This window comes from Sarcophilus harrisii, chromosome 1, assembly GCF_902635505.1.
Source record: "Sarcophilus harrisii chromosome 1, mSarHar1.11, whole genome shotgun sequence".
NCBI lineage: Eukaryota > Metazoa > Chordata > Mammalia > Dasyuromorphia > Dasyuridae > Sarcophilus > Sarcophilus harrisii.
In genome coordinates, this window is record NC_045426.1 from 477236667 (window position 1) to 477255574 (window position 18908).

Consider the following 18908-nt stretch of genomic DNA (forward strand, 5'->3'; position numbering starts at 1 on the left):
CTAATTCCTACAGGACCTAGTTTTCTTCTTTGGCTTTAATTAATTCAAGGAGTTGTATAGACCCTACTCTGATTGATTACATAAGAAGTGTTCTAAACTATCAAAGGTAATTAATTTCAAGTGGATAAAAATAATCAATGGGTCCTCACTCTTAGATATTAATATTCAAATGACTTGGATATGAATACAGTAGACCAGGTTTTGGGCACAGAGGATTTATAATAAGGTTAACTAGTTAAAGAGTCCAAATGAATCAAGGAAGGCATGTACTTCATTTGGACAAATTAAAGATATCAGACATGCCAAATTCTGAGTACTGATACCAACAGAATATTCTAAAACAAAGAGGAAAGCCTTTAGTGTGCTTGTTTTAAAAAATTCTTAGTATGTGATATGATAAGGTAATGATTTATTAACCACCTATTGGTGGTTATTTAACCTATTAACCTATTAACTACTTATTATGTTAGGCATTGTGTTAAATGCTGGGGATACAAATAAGAAAAAAAGATAGTCCTTGTCCTCAAGATGCTTATTGTATAGTGGAGGAAGACAGCATGAAATAGGAACTTCAAAAAGGGGAATGGTGATATCAGAGGGTTCCTGGCACAGTGACTTGATGAAGATAATGATAGAGTTGAAATCAAGCAGAACAGCTGGTGACAATTGAAGAGACGGTTAGAATTTGCAGCCTTCCATAAGAGAGGATATGATAGGATCTATAAAGAGAGGAAATGATAGGAACTAGAGGGCTTCACCCTCCAACCCTTCAATCAGAGAGGCAGAAACAACTGAAGGTACTGATGTGGTATGAGTAGTAGCAAGCTGAAGCAATATCAATAATGATGTTTAGTACCCCAAATAAAGACAATTTGCATTTTGCTGTATGCTTTCTTGATCATGCCACATGGAAAGTACTATTCAGTGCTGTGTATAATATTTTAGGAAGGCTATTTACAAACTGGACAGTTTTCAGAGGAAGGCAACCCAAATGATAGAGGACAGGAGTAGGGATATGTTGGAGCCAGTTCAAAGTGGCTCTCAAGAGTTGACTTATATTTTCAGGGAGGCATTTACACTTTAGAAATTGTAAAATTCTATAATGGGGGGGGGGAAGGGGGAGGCAGCTAGGTGGCTCAGTGGATAGAGTGCCAGGCCTTGAGTAAGGAAGATTCATCTACTTGAGTTCAAATCTGGTCTCAGACACTTACTAGCAATATGACTGTGAAAGTCTCTTAATCCCAGTTTCCTCAGTTTCCTCCTCTGCAAAGTGAAATGGAGAAAAAATGGTAAACAACTCTACTATCTTAGCCAAGAAAACGCAAAATGGATTCGTGAAGAGTAGGATATGAGGAAACAATTGAACAAACAATTTAGAGCTCAATTTATTGGTTATTTTTTTTTTTTTTGACTGAATAAACTTTAAGAAATTTATGGAGAAAATAGTAATGCTGATTGAATTTAAAGTGTGTCGTGTACTTCAATTCTCTCATCTCCTCCCACAGAGAGATAATAGTTAAACATTCACCAGCACATTCCTGATTGGAGATGTCATTTGAGAATTTAAAGAAGACTTGAGGGACAGAATAACTGTCTCCATGAATTTGAAAGGCTATCATATAATAATATTTACACAGTGCTTTAAGTTTTGAAAAGTATGTTTTTTATATATTATCTTTTAACCTTCACAACAAAACTGGGAGGAAGGTGATATTATTATTCTCATTTTAGGGAAAAGGAAAATGAGTCAGAGGTTAAATGACTTCCGTAGGGCTATATAGCTAGTAAGTGTGTAAAGCAGGGTTTAAACTCATTTCTTCTTTGTTGTATAATCTAGTATTCTACTACACCAGAGGTATCAAATAGGCAACCTGTTAACCCATCCTATGTACAGCATTCTCAGTGCAGGCTGAACTAAATTAGAATGTAATTGGGGATATACTGAAAAAATACAATAAAACATAGATGATGTTAATTTGAAGTTTTCTAAGTTAATAATCAGATAACAGGAATCAATTTCCATTTGAGTTTGATCCCAATAATATTATATCACTTACGCTTAATGTCTTGTTTGTTAGACTGCTTATTGGGCAGTAAGCATTTTATTATTGGAATCCAGACATTATTTTACTTGTCATGTTTGTTTTAATCAAGTATTGCTTAAAAGTTCCAAATAGTAAGTTTCATTACATTTAACTTATTGGTCTTTATCCCATGTATTCACACACAAATTTGTATTGGGTGCAGACTACAGTTTTGAAGCCAAAGAGTTTATGTTGATTTTTCACTATTAAAAACCTATTAATAGTGTCTAAATGCCAGCAGATATTCATTGAGAAATGTATTTAGCAAGCTGGTCCTTGCTTTCATATACAATATACTCTTAATGAATCTGAATTTTTATGGATTGTTACTACTTTGCATTGTAATTAGAAACATGCAAATCTATCTCACAAAAATTTGTAAATATTTTATCTTTTTTCAAATAATGTAAATTTTACATAAAAGTTGTACCTTTAATAAACATGTTATGTGTGTGTGTGTGTATATATATATATATATATATATATATATATATATATATATTTTTTTTTTTTTTAAAGAAAGAAAAAAGATTTCATGCATTCTGTTTGACCCTACAAGGCTGTCCTAGGATCAATACAAGGAAGTAGCAATTTGGTTTCTCATAAACAGACCCAATCCAAAGTGTAAGAGGCTGTGCTAGGAAATGCTGGATTACTCACTTGAGGAAGTTTTCAACCACAGACTACTCTTAAATGCATTGAAAAGAGGATTTTTATTCATATTTAATTAGAACTAGTTGACCTCTGAAATCCCTTTCCATTGTACTGTTGCAGAATAAGGAACTCAATAAGACTAAATGTAGAGATCTATGTTTGAATTAAAAAAAATAAACAGCACAAAGATCAGAATGAGGTAGTCATGGCTAGCCAACTTTTCATATGGAAAGGATCGTAAAGTTTTTAATGGAATATAAACTCAAAATGATTCAAGAGTGTGATATAGCAGGGAGAAAAAAAAAAAAAACCCAATGCAAATTTAGGCAGAATTTTATAGAAACAAAATTTCCAGAGTGTGGGAGGTGATAATTCCAATATGCTTCACCCTGGTTAAAACATGTTTGCATTATTGTCTTCAATTCTAAACACTACAGTTTAGGAAGGATATTGACAAGATTTGTTCCTCCCCAAAGATGGTAAAGTGCATGATGAAGGGCTTGGAAATTCCTGTTTCCATTCCTCACTCTGACTTTCTCTACCTTACCACCACCAGCTTTATAACCTAGAGATGCTTTTATCCCATGCCCATATCTTTTAATTAGTGAATTCCTGGCATTGACCATCATTAATGAGGCATCCAGTCCATATTCACTTCACTTTTAGGTCCAGATTTCTCTAGCTATTTGCCAGAAGTTTTATTGCAATACAGGTTTCTTCCTCTCTCCTTTCTGGCTTTTTAATGTATTGTTTTCTCTCATTGGAATGTAAGCCCTTTAAGGGTAGGACTGAAGTGGGGTTTTATTGTTGTTGTTCTTGGTATTTGTGGACCCAGCAGTTAAGTCACGACTGGCAGATAATGAGCACTTAGTATCCTTCTTTCCTTCCTTCATTCCTTCCTTCTTTCCTTTTTTTTTTTTTTTTTTTTCTATCTATCATTTAACTGTGATAAAGAAGTAAAGACTTAGGTGGGAAAAGTGGGGAAGCAATCACAGCTTTCAAATATTTGAAAGATCATTATGGAAAAGAAATTAGACTTGTTTTATTTAAGAATCAACCAATAATAACATCAATGGGAAACAGATTTCAGCTCAATATAAGATAAAACTTCAAACTTCTAGACTTGTCTGAAAGTAGAATAGATTTCTTCAGAAGTAAATTCTTTGATGTTTGAAGCTTTCAAGTCAAGGATGAATGACCAATGTTCAGGTATGCTGGCTCCTTCACAGGTATATGTTGTATTAGGGAGCCTCTGTGTTTCATTCTAACTCTGTTCATAATGTACTCAATAATGAGTTTGAGGATTCATCTAATTCAATTCAATTAAGCAAGAATTACTGGGTTGCCTATTCTGTGTCAGACACTGTGCTAGGCATTGGGGAAACAAAAGACAAAATGAATTGTCTCTGGTAACAAAGACCTTAGATTGGGGAGGGCACGAAAAACTGTAGCAACTGTTGGTGATAATCCTATTAGGGTATTTCTAATTAGGTCTATTTCTATGGTGGGAATTCCAATTAGTAAAGACAAGGAGAACAAGAACTTCTGGATTATTTTTGTTATAGTTCAGTTCATTATACTGTACTTCTTGAACTGTTTGTCTGACAAGGAAAAGTTATTGAGGCTTAGCATGGCGTAGCAGAAAAAGAGCAGTGGATTTTGGATCCACAGGGAGAAACAATATATGCAGAGAGAAGTAAGTAAGTAAGTAATATATATATATATATATATATATATATATATATATATATATATATACATACAAAAACATACACAACTATATATGTGTGTTTGGGGGAGGTTGTGTGTATTCTATAGATACAGAGAGACAAGGAGGAAATAAGGATGGAGGAAGAAAGAGAGACAAATGGGGGAGAGAGAGAGAGAGGGAGAGAGAATATATATATATATATATATATATATATATATACACACTGTTGATAATCTTACATATGCTTATTCTTAAGATTTCATAAAATCATAGGTTTACAACTAGAAGTCACCTTTGAAGTCATTCCACTTAACCCCCTCATTTTATAGGTGAGGAAACTGAGGTTAACAAAGATGAAGAGACTTCTATAAGATCACACAGGTACTAACGATCAGAGTTGAGATTTAAAGCCATGTTCCCTGACTCCAAATTTAGGACTCTTTCACTGCACCATGTCCATTATACACCCTCAATTTATAGTAGCAATGACAGAGTACTAACATTCTGTAGATGCCCAATTAATTTTATTCAAATGAAAAAAAAGTCAGTCTGTCAATTATTTAAGACTTTTTACTTGCAGCCATTCACATCATTAGCCACTCTGAATAAAAAAGGTCAATAATAAGCAGATGTAGAGAACAAAGATCTTTGTGATACATGTCTGAGTTAAATGCAGATCCCATCCGTTTCTGGCAGACATACTAGAGGGTTTTGTGGAGGTCAGAGTGTTTGGGCATAGTATATAAGGCTTCACTGAAAGACAGCCATTTTTATGAACAAAATATTATTCAAGCTGAATGATATACATTGTCTAAAACTATTATGTCTTGAAAGAAAAATTCACAGCTGCCTTAGAAACTCTGTCATGGTTTTTATGCAATTTGACATAGAACAAAATCCGAGAAAATCCAGAATCAAACCAAAAGACTTTATAAATTAAATTATGCAAGGTATAAGCTTCATGTTTTGAGCCACTGAAGATTTCCTAATGATTTAGTAAAATATGGGAAGGAATAAAAAGGAAGCTTAAGAGTTAAGACCAGATGTATCACAGTAGTTTTTTTGGGGTGTGGGGGTGTGGGGAAGGCAAACTGGAGTTAAGTGATTTGCCCACACTTAGTAAGTATTAAGTGTCTGTGTCCAAATTGGAATTCAGGTCCTCAGATCTCCTGGATTGGTGCTCTATCCACTGCACTATCTAGCCGTTCCATATTACAGTAATTTAAAAAAATCAATGTTAAACAATAATGTTTGCACTTCTGAAAATGTCTTTGCTATTTTTAGTATATGGGGACATTCTGTATTTTAGCTACTATAATCAGAGAGGCCAAATATTTAATGGGAGATTGGGGAGGGCACTAAAAACTGTAGCAACTGTTGGTGATAATCCTATTAGGGTATTTCTAATTAGGTCTATTTCTATGGTGGGAATTCCAATTAGTAAAGACAAGGAGAACAAGAACTTCTGGATTATTTTTGTTATAGTTCAGTTCATTATACTGTACTTCTTGAACTGTTTGTCTGACAAGGAAAAGTTATTGAGGCTTAGCATGGCATAGCAGAAAAAGAGCAGTGGATTTTGGATAAAAAGATCTGTTTTTGAATCTTGTCTCTACTAATTGTGTGATTTGGGGTGTCTTTTACCCATTCTGGACATATATTTCTTCATTTGTATAATTAAAGGTTAGATTAGGATTGATAGATCTGTAACAGAAAAATATAGTTCTAGATATATTATTTTTACTGTGTTTCCTGTTCAGTGTGTCCCTTTTGTATGTATCTCTAAGAAAGTCTCTTGTAGGGTACACTGCAAGCTTTCTGGAAAATTGAAGGCTTTGGACAATGAATGATGATCTTGTTTCATAAAAACAGTTATTAAAAAATCAACATCCTTAATGATACATTCTATGCTCTTTTTTTATTCTCTTGAGTGTACTTTTTTTTTGAACTTGACTGTTTCAGTCATAAATGGGAACAAGGGATAAGGAAATGGAGGGAAATTGACATTTGTATAGTATCTACTATGTGCCAGACACTGTATTAAGCATTATTAAAACAAATATTATCTTTATCCTCACAATAATCCTTCTAAATAGGTGCTGTTATTATTTCCATTGTACAGTTAAAGAAACTGAGGCAAAAAGAAATTTAATGTCTTGACCAGGGTCATACACTTAGTAAGTATGGTAATAAGTAAGTAAGGTCAAGACTGAAGTCATTTAAACTCAGTTCTTTCTGACTTTAGGTCCAGCATTCAAGCCACTGTACCTCCTAGCTGCCTCAAAATTAACTAGCCTCCAAGGCTGAATTTGAATTTAGATATTCCTTATTCCTGGCCCAATGTTCTATCTACTGCACTATCTGCTTCAACCATCAGGAAAAACTACATATTTACAGATCTCCTTGGCACTTCTCACCTAAAAGGACATTTTACAAATGGCCCCCAGGGGATTACATTAAAAAAGCAAATCTCTCACTAGTTGTTGAATAGTTATAAGGTCTAAATCCCAACACTGAAGCTGTCAGTCCCCTTTCTTCTGCAATAGCTGAAGTTATATTTCACTCTCTGAGCTCTAAAGTGATTTCTGATTCTTCTACTCAGGAACTTTACTATCAACATAGCTCACCTACTCTAATAATCACAAAGATTTCAAATGATGATCAGAAATCAATATTAACTTCTTAGAAACAGCTAAAGAATCTTATACTCAGGTAGATAGTATCATCTATCATGGAAGTTGACTTAAATGTCCCCATTGGATCTGTTAGTAGAGAAATAAAAATCCCCAAACATAGAAAGAGGATAAAGACTGTGAAAATAACAATGTACCTTAACTTTAGGCATTTCTTTAGTATTCTGTACCATGCACAACAAAGGCAAAAGTCTTTCTGAATAAAAACTAAGCATCATTTTTACACGGAGAAACAGCTATGTTTGGAGAAGCAATTCCTGTGGAAAAGCAGCGGGCTATCCCTACCAAATGCCAACCAACTGTCATTCACTGGAGTCTTTCACCAAGACTCCTTAAGGGAAAGAGGGAAGGCAGCACATACAAGAAAATTAAGAAAAAACCCAAAACATAAAAACACTACCATCTTAACCACTGTCTCCCATCTCCATCCCTAAAGAAGACACCCCAGGACTCTGAACTCAAAAATCTTTTAGTTTTTTTGTTGCAGCCTGTTTTTTAAAAAGCAACCCCCATAGATGCAACTATATAAGCTGCTCCTACAGATGCTACAGTCACATTAATTGAAGATACAGAAAAATTAGCGCTACCAAAGTTCTTGGCAATATCAAGAGATCCAATATCAGAAAATGATATGAATTTATCAATAAAAATAACATTATAGAAGCATTATTATCTGCTTTGCTACTGCACCTTATGGGCAAATGGGTCCCTTCTATCATGACTTGCAAGTGAACTGTTTCATGTTATGTCTATAAGAGTGTGAACTTCTTGAGAGCAGACTGTCTTATTTTTTCTCTTTATTTCTGTAGTGCTTAATGCAATGCTTGGCACATAATAAATGTTTAATAAATGTCTTATTCATTCCTTGGGAGCTTTGAAGGGTATAGGGCAATGGTGTCAAACTCAAACAGAAATGGGGCTACATAGGGACCATTAAATTTTAATGATATCTGTGGCCACATGTTGACTTTGAAAACTACATATTAGAATTATCTATGTTCTATGTGTTTTGATTTATTTTGTTAAATATTTCCCAGTTGTATTTTTATCTGGTTCAGGGAATACTTACAATTTGTGGCTTTGTTTGACTCTTCTGGTCTAAAGGAGGTTGGACTTTCCATTCTCATATTACCATCCTAATATCATCACCTAAATAGTCTGACAGTAGAATCTACTTTGGGAGCCAAGTGTAGCATGGATACAGATTCATGGCTTCCCAAGGAACCTAGCATAAAATGTGTATCATGCCTGAGAGACCTTCTTGAGCAACCCCATAAAACGAGAAAGATAGCTTTGAATTATCCTTTTGCTAAATGTGCTAAAATTGAGCTCACTTTACCCTGGTCTTTATATGTCACACTTTTAAGGACATATTTTGTACCAACTTTTGCTACTCCTCTAAAACCATTAGCAAATGTTATTTGTAATGGGGATAAACTAGAATCCTTCCCAGTAAGATCAGATGTGCAACAAGAATGTCTATTGTGACCAATATTATTCAATATTGTGTTGAAAATTCTTAAAATAGTGATGAGTAGAAGAAATTAGAATGGGGAATGAAGTAAAAAAATTATTTCTTTTGCAGTCAATATGATGATATACTTGTACAATCAACTAAAAAGTTAGTTGGAACAAATATTTGAGCAAACTAGCAGTATATAAAGTAAATCTACAGAAATCCTCAGCATTCTTATATATCACAAACAAAACTCTACAAGAAAGTAAAAGAGATCCCATTTAAAAAACCTCTAAATAATATAAAATATCTGTGTCATTATGACAAGATGACTAAATGATTCTCAACTGCTAATACTTGAGGGAAGCATAATGGTAGGACTCCAGAGGATGGCATTGGAGAATTACCCTCCAACTCTTCAATCACTCCAACCTCTGGAACCCTGGGGATGAGATAGAAATTTCTTTCTCCAGGACCCAAGACTGGTCTGAGGAAGCAAAAATTGAGATAATAATCCTAAGAGATCACATGGGCTACATATAGAAAGCACGTTGCAAACATTAAAAGTACTATATATGAACACTGATGTTATAATATCCAAAGTCTTGGCTTATCCAGTTCAGTCTGGGAGAAATTTGCATTGGAATGGGATAGACTCAATTTCGTCAGCCACAGAGAGCTTACCCTGGTGCTTAGTGGAATGATTAATATAATCCTTAGAGACTCTTAAAAAAATAAGTCAGTAGCTGTTTACCTGACTTGCTGCTAAAGATGGCAACTGGCAAAGGAAAGTTTGAAAATAAGCTTACTAAATCCCCCTGAATTTTCATCTGAAGAGTGAAAGCACAAATTTCAAATCAGTTGGTATAGGAGAACAAAAATAAATGTCTAAATATTCCCTCTAAGTTATACTAAACAAATAATGAAGGAATTTTAATCAGGAAAATGATATTTTATTACTTTAGGTTAACTAACTTATAATTGTTTCTGAAGCAAAAATGTATTCACAAATAATTACACACTTTTAGCCATATCCTTTTGGTTGTAAAGCTACTTTCTAGATGAATCTGGTCATTTGAAAAGTATATTTTTTCATCACAGCTTTGAAAAAAAAATATACTTCAGTGGATGGATGGAGAGTCAACATAAATTGCTTAATCTAATTATTCCTAAGAAATCAGTGTTTTTAGTTTACCATTTAGAAAAAGAAAGTGTTCCTTTATGAATTCAGACACTAATTAGAATTACACTTCAGAAAAACAACAATAACTAGAGGAGCATTTACAAAGGTTTGCTACATGCTTTACAAATATGACATTATCAATCAGTCAGTCAATAAACATTTATTAAGTGATTATTCTTCTCTGGGCCACTATTATATGAAGCAGCTAGGTGGCTCAGTGGATAGAATACTAGGATAAAATACAAAGATCTGAATTCAAATTGGATCTCAGACATTTATTATCTGTGTAATCTTGGGTGAGTCACTTAAACTGGAGTCCACTGGAGAAAGAAATGGCAAATCACTCATATTTTTATCAAGAAAATCCCATGGACAGTAGTAGTGTGCTAAGGTTCACAGGGTCACAAAGTGTTCGACCCAAGGAAGGAACAACAGCAAATATAGTGGGCATGGTGCTAAGCACAAGGGATAGAAAGAAAAGCAGAAAGATAGGCGATGTCCTCAAGGAGCATCTAGTCTAATGAGGAAGATAACATGAAAACAATTATATATAAACAAACCATACAGAGGATAATTAGGAAGTAACTAACAGAGAAAGGCTTCCTGTAGAAGGGAAAATTTTATTTATGATCTGAAAGAAGATAGGTGGCAAAGGTGACGAGGAAATGGATTCTAGGTACCGGGAGACAGCCAATGAAAATGTTCTTTAAAAAGAACAGCAAGGAAGCCAGTGTCCCTGGTTTGCAGAATATATGGCAAATAGGCCTGGGTTAAAGAAGATTGATGATTGGAGGTTGGAGTTGGGCTGATAATGAAAGGCTTGCAAAACCAGAAGATTTTATATTTGATCTTGAAAATGATAGGGATTTATTGGAGTTTATTGAGTAGAGAAGTAACTTGATCAGGTGTCACTTTTAGGAAATTCATTTTAAAAAGTGAGTAGACAGAATGGCAGAACAGATAGAGGGCTGACCTTAAAGTCAAGAAGACCTAGTTTCTATTGTGATCTTAGAAAAGTAAACATCTAATTATCCTACAGTGTTAGCTGTTGTTGAGTCATTTTTCAGTTCTGTGCACCCGTCTAGTCCATTTGGGGTTTCCTTGGCAAAGAAACTAGAATTTGCCATTTCCTTTTCCAGCTCATTTTACAGATGAATATATTGAAGCAAATAAAATTAAGTGACTTGCTCAGGGTTACATAGTTAGGAAGTGTCTGATGTTGGATTTTCTAAACTCTAGGCCTAGCACTCTATCCACTGAGCCCCCTATTTGTCACAATTGTCCCATACATTCTCTAAAATTAGCTGAAGAGCAGGTTCTGATCTGCATTAGAAGAGTTTCCTCATTGAGAATTTCCTATAACAATGAAATCACTGATTTGTTCTAAAACTTAGTAACTAAAAGTATTTAACAGATTGTTCTAATTTAGCTCTAGACCTAGAAGTGAATTACTGATAAGAAACAACCAAAAGTTAGAACAATATGTGAACATATTCACATCTATATTAAGTGGAAGAATACTTAGATATTAAGTTAGTCAAAAATAATAACTTAATGGATGAGGACAAGGGTGATTTATCCAGGGTCACATGGATAGTAAGTGGCAGGGTTGAAATTTGAATTCAAGTCCTGTCACTTTCATATTTAGCATTCTTTCTACTGTACCACATTGTCTTCTAAGGTAAACTGAGTACTTACTAATTTAAAAGATTCTTTTAAATTAACTATTTCTAATTCACTGGAAATTCTTTTATTATGACAGATTTTTTTTTAAATAAGCTAAATGTCTAACAATGAATACTTCTAAGAAGCAAGTTTAATTTCTTTCAAAAAAAGTTTTATCTTTTTTACATGGCTGCCAATGGATGTGGAACACTGCTATGTTATAGCATAGTCTAGTGTGTTTAATAGTTTTGCTGAGTTGCTTTTTCCCCTTTGTCTTTCAATATTTTTTTTCCTACAAGGGATAGCTCCCTGAAGAGGAGAAGGAAGGAATAAATATAAAAAAAAACAAAGGTAGTGTAAAAACGAAAAATAGCAAATTTTTTTGAATGACAATACAGAATGGTTCTAAACAGGACATTACTCAAGATTAAATAGCTAGCTTATAATGTATAGTACTAAGCTCATTGAATTTTTTTAATCTGTTCAAGGAATACTGGCACTCTTGCTTCAGAAAACTATCATTAGCATTTTACTCAACCAAGAAAGGATATCTATATCATTAGGGAAGTAGTTTGTTGTTCTTTTATTTAGGTAATACTGATCTTGAAATATCTTCACAACATATTATAGGGATAAAATATATGTTGTGAAGAAGTTCATTCCAAGAATTGTAGAGATGGAGAAGGGGTAAATCATTGAGCCCAAAGACTAGGAGATGAGAAAATATTGTAAGGAAAAGGGAAAGAACTATAAATAACTTCAATTTGTCTGTGATTCATGTGAAAGAAATCAATGTTCAATAATTATTATTAATAATGACTAAGATTGATATAGCACTTGATGTCAGCCTGTGCTAAGCATTTTACAATTATGATCTCATTTGATCCTTATAACAACCTATGAAGTTATTAGCTCCAGTTTACAGATGACCAAACAGAAGCAAAAAGAAATGTGACTTGATCAGGAGCACACAGGTAGTAAGTGTCCAAGGTTCTGACTCCAGGCTTGGCATTCTATCCACTGCACCACCTAGCTGCCCTAGATTAAGGAAGTATTTAGTGCAAAATACTCACTATAGGCTAGTGCTTATGTGTAGCTTTCAAGAATTATTATAGCTTACAATGTTAGTGAATTCAGCATATGCCACTATAGAGTCTCTTCATTTCAATTACATAGAATAGAAAGGGACAATCTGTGCCTTTGAAATTTATGCTAAATTATGCTTTCTGAAAAATGTATTGAATTTACTACTCAAATACTACTCGTACTCCAGATCTTTTCTCCTTATGTACAGAGTTAATAAAATGAAGCTGTCAGGCATTGATAAAGGTATTTGTTAGTCTGATCCAGTAGCTTGGGGGAAAGTTAGAAGATTAGGGGAAAAAAATAGGCACCTAGAGGTTTGTTTTATTTCCATGCCATGGAGTTCCAGATTTTGCTTTCTACCCTGGGGCCCTGGGATCCTAATTGGCTTAATTCTCCACACCTACCCCAAACTGAAATCCATCACATTGCTTACCAGACAATTTCTTGTCTCCCACCCACTTCTGCTTACCTCTATCTCTGGGAAGAGAAATCAAAACAACATTAAGATTCTTGGAAAAAATGAGTCATTCCAGACCCAATGGGTTCCATTCACTACCCTTGTGAACTTCTCATAATAAACCATCCTTTCCTCTCTATCAGTCCCTACCTATTGTTATTGTTATTCAGTCGTTTCAGACTTAGGGTGACACCATTTGAGGTTTTCTTGGCAAGTTACTGGAATGGTTTGCCATTTCCTTTTCCAGCTAATTTTACAGATAAAGAAACTGAGGCAAACAAATTAAATGACTAGATCAGGATCACACAGCTAGTAAGTGTATAAGTAGTAAGCCTCACACTGTATCCACTACACCATACCACACTACCTATTGTTACTTCCAATATGGATTTTATTTTTTTCTACTAAAATATAAATTCCTTTAGGGCAGGGATTGTTTTCCTTGCTTTATTTATAAACCTACCACTTAACACTTCCTCTGGTATTTGGTCAGTACTTAATAAATACTATTTCATCAATTTAGGATATTTTCTTCACTTCTGTAGAAAGATATAGTATGAATTTCCCATTTAAAATAGCTTTTTACTGATTTTCCTTTTATTCTATCTACATTCTGAATTGAATGTCTTTTTATTAATCAGAATTCCTAATAATAACAATAATAACAAATGATACTTCATAGTTATAAATTACACAAAATTTTTTTATTTTCTTATTCTACTCTATTCTGACAACTATTCTGTGAGATAAGTAAAGTAATTCATGAACACTCATAACTTTCCATGTTATATTTTGGATCTCTTTAACCATGCCCAACTCTTCATCCCACAACATCAGTCCAGCCCTGTAGTTCACACACTGGAAGTACCCTCTGCATCTATAAAGTCTCTCTCTGATTGAATAACTCCTCTTAGAACCTCAATTTAAATAACTAATATGGAAATGTTACATGATTGTACATGTAAAACCTATATCAGATTGCTTACCATCAGAGAGAAGAAAAAGGGGAAGAAGAAAAGAATAGAATTTGGAACTCAAATTAAAAAAAAGTTAAAATTTGTTTTAATATATAGTTGTGGGAGAATAACTTTTTTTTTTTTAAAAAGAATTCCATTTAAATAAGGCATCTAAACTAGCCACAAATTATTTCTTTTCTGGCTGTATGGTGAACATCTTCTAACATTCTACCCTCTCATCAGCTACTTTTGTTTCCCTCCTCCCTTTGTGTGTATCTTTTGCCATTAGATTTTTAGCATTTTGAGGTCAGGAACTGTCTTTCTTGTTTTATTTGTATTCCCAACACTTACACTAGTGCCTGCCATACAATAAAAGTTTGAAAATGTTAGGTAACTGAATAAATGAGTTTAACTCATTACTGTTTTGCATTCTAGTTCTGGCTGAGGCAATTCTTAGATATCCCATATTTTATATCAATGTAACATTTTTTTTTTCTATTTTGATTGTGTAAGCTTTTTTTTTTTTTTTCTTTTAAATTCTGGATTTAATGAAGATACCATCTTTCTCCTTAAACAGCAACTTGGGCAGAGGGAAATTTTCCCTGACCAAGAAAATATTGATGAAATTCACCAGAGAATTGCTAACTCACCTATCACAGGCTCACTTGCTCCTCTTTAATATATGGGGCATGACCAACATTTTTAGTTTAAGTTAAGACTATGAGATGGAAATAGATACTCACTTTGATGATGTTCAGTCACTTCAGTTTGACTCTTCCTGACTCTATTTGGAGTTTTGTTGGCAAAGATACTGCAGTGGTTTGCTCATTTCCTTTTCCAGCAACTTAAGTGACTTGCCCAGTGTCAATACAGTTAGTAAGTGTCTGAGGCTGGACTCAAGAAAATGAGCAATATTGATTTCTGAATCAGCACTCTATCTACTGGACCATATAGCCACCCTAACTCCTAAGCTAAAAACTTTTATCAGTTAACCACTTATATGAATTTAACTAGTTTAAGTTTGTTATAGTGTTTGAAGTTCTAAGTTTAAAGTATAAAGTAAAAATTATAAAGTGGATTCAAGTATACTATTGGATAACAATTTTAAATAACCTGTTTTCATAGGAGAGGATTAGACAACTGATCTGGAGACCAATTATTTTTCTATATTGGAGAAAGTATAACCAAAATATTAAGGGAAAAAGGAATTATACTTTTAAAAAAAGTGGTAAATGAGTATGTGTCTGCCTTTTTTGAAACAAGTAATTTGGATGGCAATGTAAACAAGAATGACATGGGAGTGGATTGCCCCAGTGCTCTGGGAATTAGTTTTACTAAACAGGTCAATGCAATAATTAATTACTTACATCTGCTGCATATTGGTGTACAATTTTTAGGTGCCGGAATTTTATATTCGGCTTTACAGTATTCAGTTCTTTCTTTCAATTCTTTTAACAACAATAAATTTGTATCCAGCTCTGTGTAAATGTCCTAGTAAACGTGGAAAAGTGAATTAGAAATTGCAGTGAAAATCTTACATACAGCCTTGTCCTTCTAATAGTTTGCTGGATAGGGGAGATACTAATGTTATCAAACATTATTTAAAAATAGCAAATAGAATGCTGGTGAATCCAAGCAAGGTTCTGATTAGCTTACTGCACAGCATGACTATAATTGAGAAACTAGTCTCTATGACCTGTGGAATATTTACAAAGATGAAGCAAGTAAAAAGGAAACTCCTGGGGACACTTTTTCATTATGGATAAGTAGGAGGCATAAGAATCCAAATCACAAGCTCAATTCATTTCCTCTTAGCAATCTCTAAAAAATCTTAGAATCTTTTTTGCCTTCTCAAATGCAAAACCTGTTGGGGTTCTTTGGGATTCCTAGGGAAGGGAACTGAGAAAAGGGAACTGGGCCAGGGGTTGGGGAGGGATCATGGTGTGGGGATGGATATATTATGCCTTTTTTTGAAGAAAGATCCTCCTTTTGAGTCAAGCTTCTGGAAAAATAGTAATTAAGAGGGGTTCACTTTTAGTCATAAGTAATTAAACCTTACCTTAGTCTGCTGTTTACTGTACCAAGATGTCTCTAATGTTTCTTTTGGAGTACGGCATGTGCTGGAAATAGTGCATTTGACCTTACTCATTTCTACAGAAGAAACTCCAAAGTAACCTTTAACTTCCTTAAAAAGCTGTGTTCATTCTCTCTCTGCTCTACACACAGCAATCTAATACACCTCATCATGTGGTCTGTTACCATGGTAGCACTGTACCCAGCTGCTAGAATACAAAAGACTTGAGAAAAAGTTGCTTTTTACCCTTACCCACCCTGAAAAAGTCAGGTTTTAGTGTTTTCCCTTTGTGCTATAAACTTAATTTTTATGTATTTCTGTTGCTTCTTGGGACTCAGATTTATAACAAAAAAAAAATTGAAAAAAAATCATAGTGTAGAGAAAAAAGGGAGGGGAAATCCTCCAAAGTTTTTAAAGCAAATGAGTTGATCATAAAAAATTTCTAATTTGTCACTAATCTCTTAAATTGCTGATGATTATCTACTCACATCATTTAGAAAATTAAAAATTCTCATCACTGGCTTTATAGGAAATGCAATCAGTTTCAAAACTCCCTTAAAAAAAAATAAAGTTGCTTACCAAATACAGGGATAAAGGTGTTGAATACACTGCTGAACAATTACATTGCTACTTAAAAAGTTGTTCTCACTGTGATTTTTCTATAACAGAGAGTATAGAAGGCATAGTTCTACTTTGTTGTATAATCCAACACTAGATTATTATTAAAAAACTAGTTAGCATTCTAATTAAAATTGATCACAGCCTACATAATTGCACTTGGATGTCCTTTTCAATACTCATTCTGGGCTAATATATTCTTTCAGTATCAACAAAACTGAATTGAGGAGCTTCAGATCAAGAATAGCCAATATTCAATCATGACCTGTCCAAATATTTCCAGAATAAGTCTGAATGAAGGGGATCCTTGCTTATTTCACATTAATACTTACTTTTTTTTTGTAACTGAAACAGTACAATGAGTTTTCCACAATCAGATAAAAAAAATAAAACGTCACATAAATACATCTTCTTTCAATGAATTAATAAAAACTAGCATTTCTATAAGGTTATGAGGTTAGCACAGTGTATTGCAAATACTATCTTATTTCATCTTCACAACAATCTTTGGAAGTAGGTGCTATCATGAGTCAATCAGCAATCATTTATTAAGTGTCTTTATATTGCCAGCATTCTGTTAATCTCTATGGATGAGAAAAAATGCAAAAAACCCAGTCCCTGTTCTTGAGGACCCTACAATCTAATCAAGGAGATGATATGGCAAAAAAAAAAAAAAAAAAAAAAAAAAAAAAAGTACAAATTATCAACAAGGTAAACAGGAACTAATAAAGAGAGAGCAGGCACTGCATAGAAGAAGAACTAGAAAGGAGTAGGATTTTAGGTGGGACTTGAAGGTGATTGGGGAAGACTAGAAAATAAAAATGAGGAATAAAATAGATGAGAGATCAGAATTAAAAGGACCAAAGCCTAGCATGCCTTGTTCTGGGAGCAGGGAAGAAGTCAATGTCATTGTATCTATTTTCCAGATGAGAAAACTAAAGCTAAGAGAATTAAATGACTTGCCCATAATTACATAGCCAATAAGTATGTTTTGGGAATCAGGAGCATTAATTTTTCTGCTTCAAATCTAGCCTCAGATACTTACTAACTGTATGACACTGGGTAAGTCACTTAACTTGCTAGAGAAAGAAATGGGCAAACCACTGCCTACGGATCTTTGCCAACAAAACTCCAAATAGAGTCAAGAAAAGTCAAATGTGATTGAAGTGACTGAACATCATCAAAGTGAGTTTCTGTTTCTATCTCATGGTCTTAACTTAAACTAAAAATGCTAGTCATGTAGCACATATTGAAGAAGAGCAAGTGAGCCTGTTGTAGGCTAATGAGCAAGGCTGGTTCAAAAGCCAATTTTCTGGTGAATTTCATCAATTATTTTTGGTAGGGCAAATTTCCCTCTCCCCAGGTTGTTGTCTAAAGAAAAAGATGGTGTCTTCATTCAATCCAGAATTGAAAAAAAAAATCTTATGTGATCATAACAAATATTTACATATATGTGTATATATGTATATATATATATATATACACACATAGACACAAATGCTTTTTTTGGAAGCTAGAAATAAGTGTGAAAACAACTAGGTAACAAGGCAAAAAAAAAAAGAGCAAAACTGTCATTTGCATTTCATTCATTCAAGAAGGGATTACTTTCTAGTATGAACTAGAAAGAAGTCTAGGGTTTGGTAGTAAGTTCTGTTCATATGAGATATGATGAAGTTATTTCAGAATTAATATAGACCTTCTTGATAGATAAGTTTTTCTATGTTGAAAAATTCTCAACCTAAAACTTTATTCTTTCGTTATTAAGGATTTCTGTAAAAGAGAAATCATTTTTTAAAATTAATAAAATAAAAACAATAATAAGAAACAAAAGAGGAAAAAACCCATAAAGACAGTGATTGCTTTTTTAGGTTTGAACTCTCTCCCCAGGGTAAAAAAATAATATGCTAACATAGAGATAGCAGTTCCAGGAAATAAATAAATGAACCAACTGGCTTGAGAATAGGTGCAAATATAGCCACATTTTAGTAATTTGTTGACTGAAGCTGACCTTAAAATAAATATTACCTTGACTTGCAACAGCTTGTGCAAACTATATTCTACACTTCTGGTTCTCATTCATACTAGGCTACATCAAGGTCAGGAGTACAAGGAAATTTTTATTCAATTCTCTTTCAAGCCTATATTCAATGGTATGGTATAGGGAAATAACCCCAGAGAAGGGGAGGATGAGGAGTTTGACATTTTAAATTTCAGCAAGTTTTCAGAAAGGAGAAAATAAATGTTGTGCACTGCAGTATTTTCTCTATCTTA

General features: G+C 33.7%; 1 protein-coding gene across 27 annotated transcripts in view; it reads right to left on the reverse strand.

The window, feature by feature from the left end:
* Positions 1 to 18908, reverse strand: part of DTNA (dystrobrevin alpha) — a 472577-nt gene that overhangs the window by 189670 nt on the left and 263999 nt on the right. Inside the window, exon 1 of one of the 27 annotated variants that reach the window (XM_031946434.1) lies at positions 16005 to 16350. The exons of the other annotated variants lie outside the window; for them this stretch is intronic. The gene's annotated coding sequence lies outside the window, so the exon portion shown is untranslated. Of the gene's footprint in view, positions 1 to 16004; positions 16351 to 18908 lie in introns of those variants that run through there. 27 annotated transcript variants of the gene reach the window in all.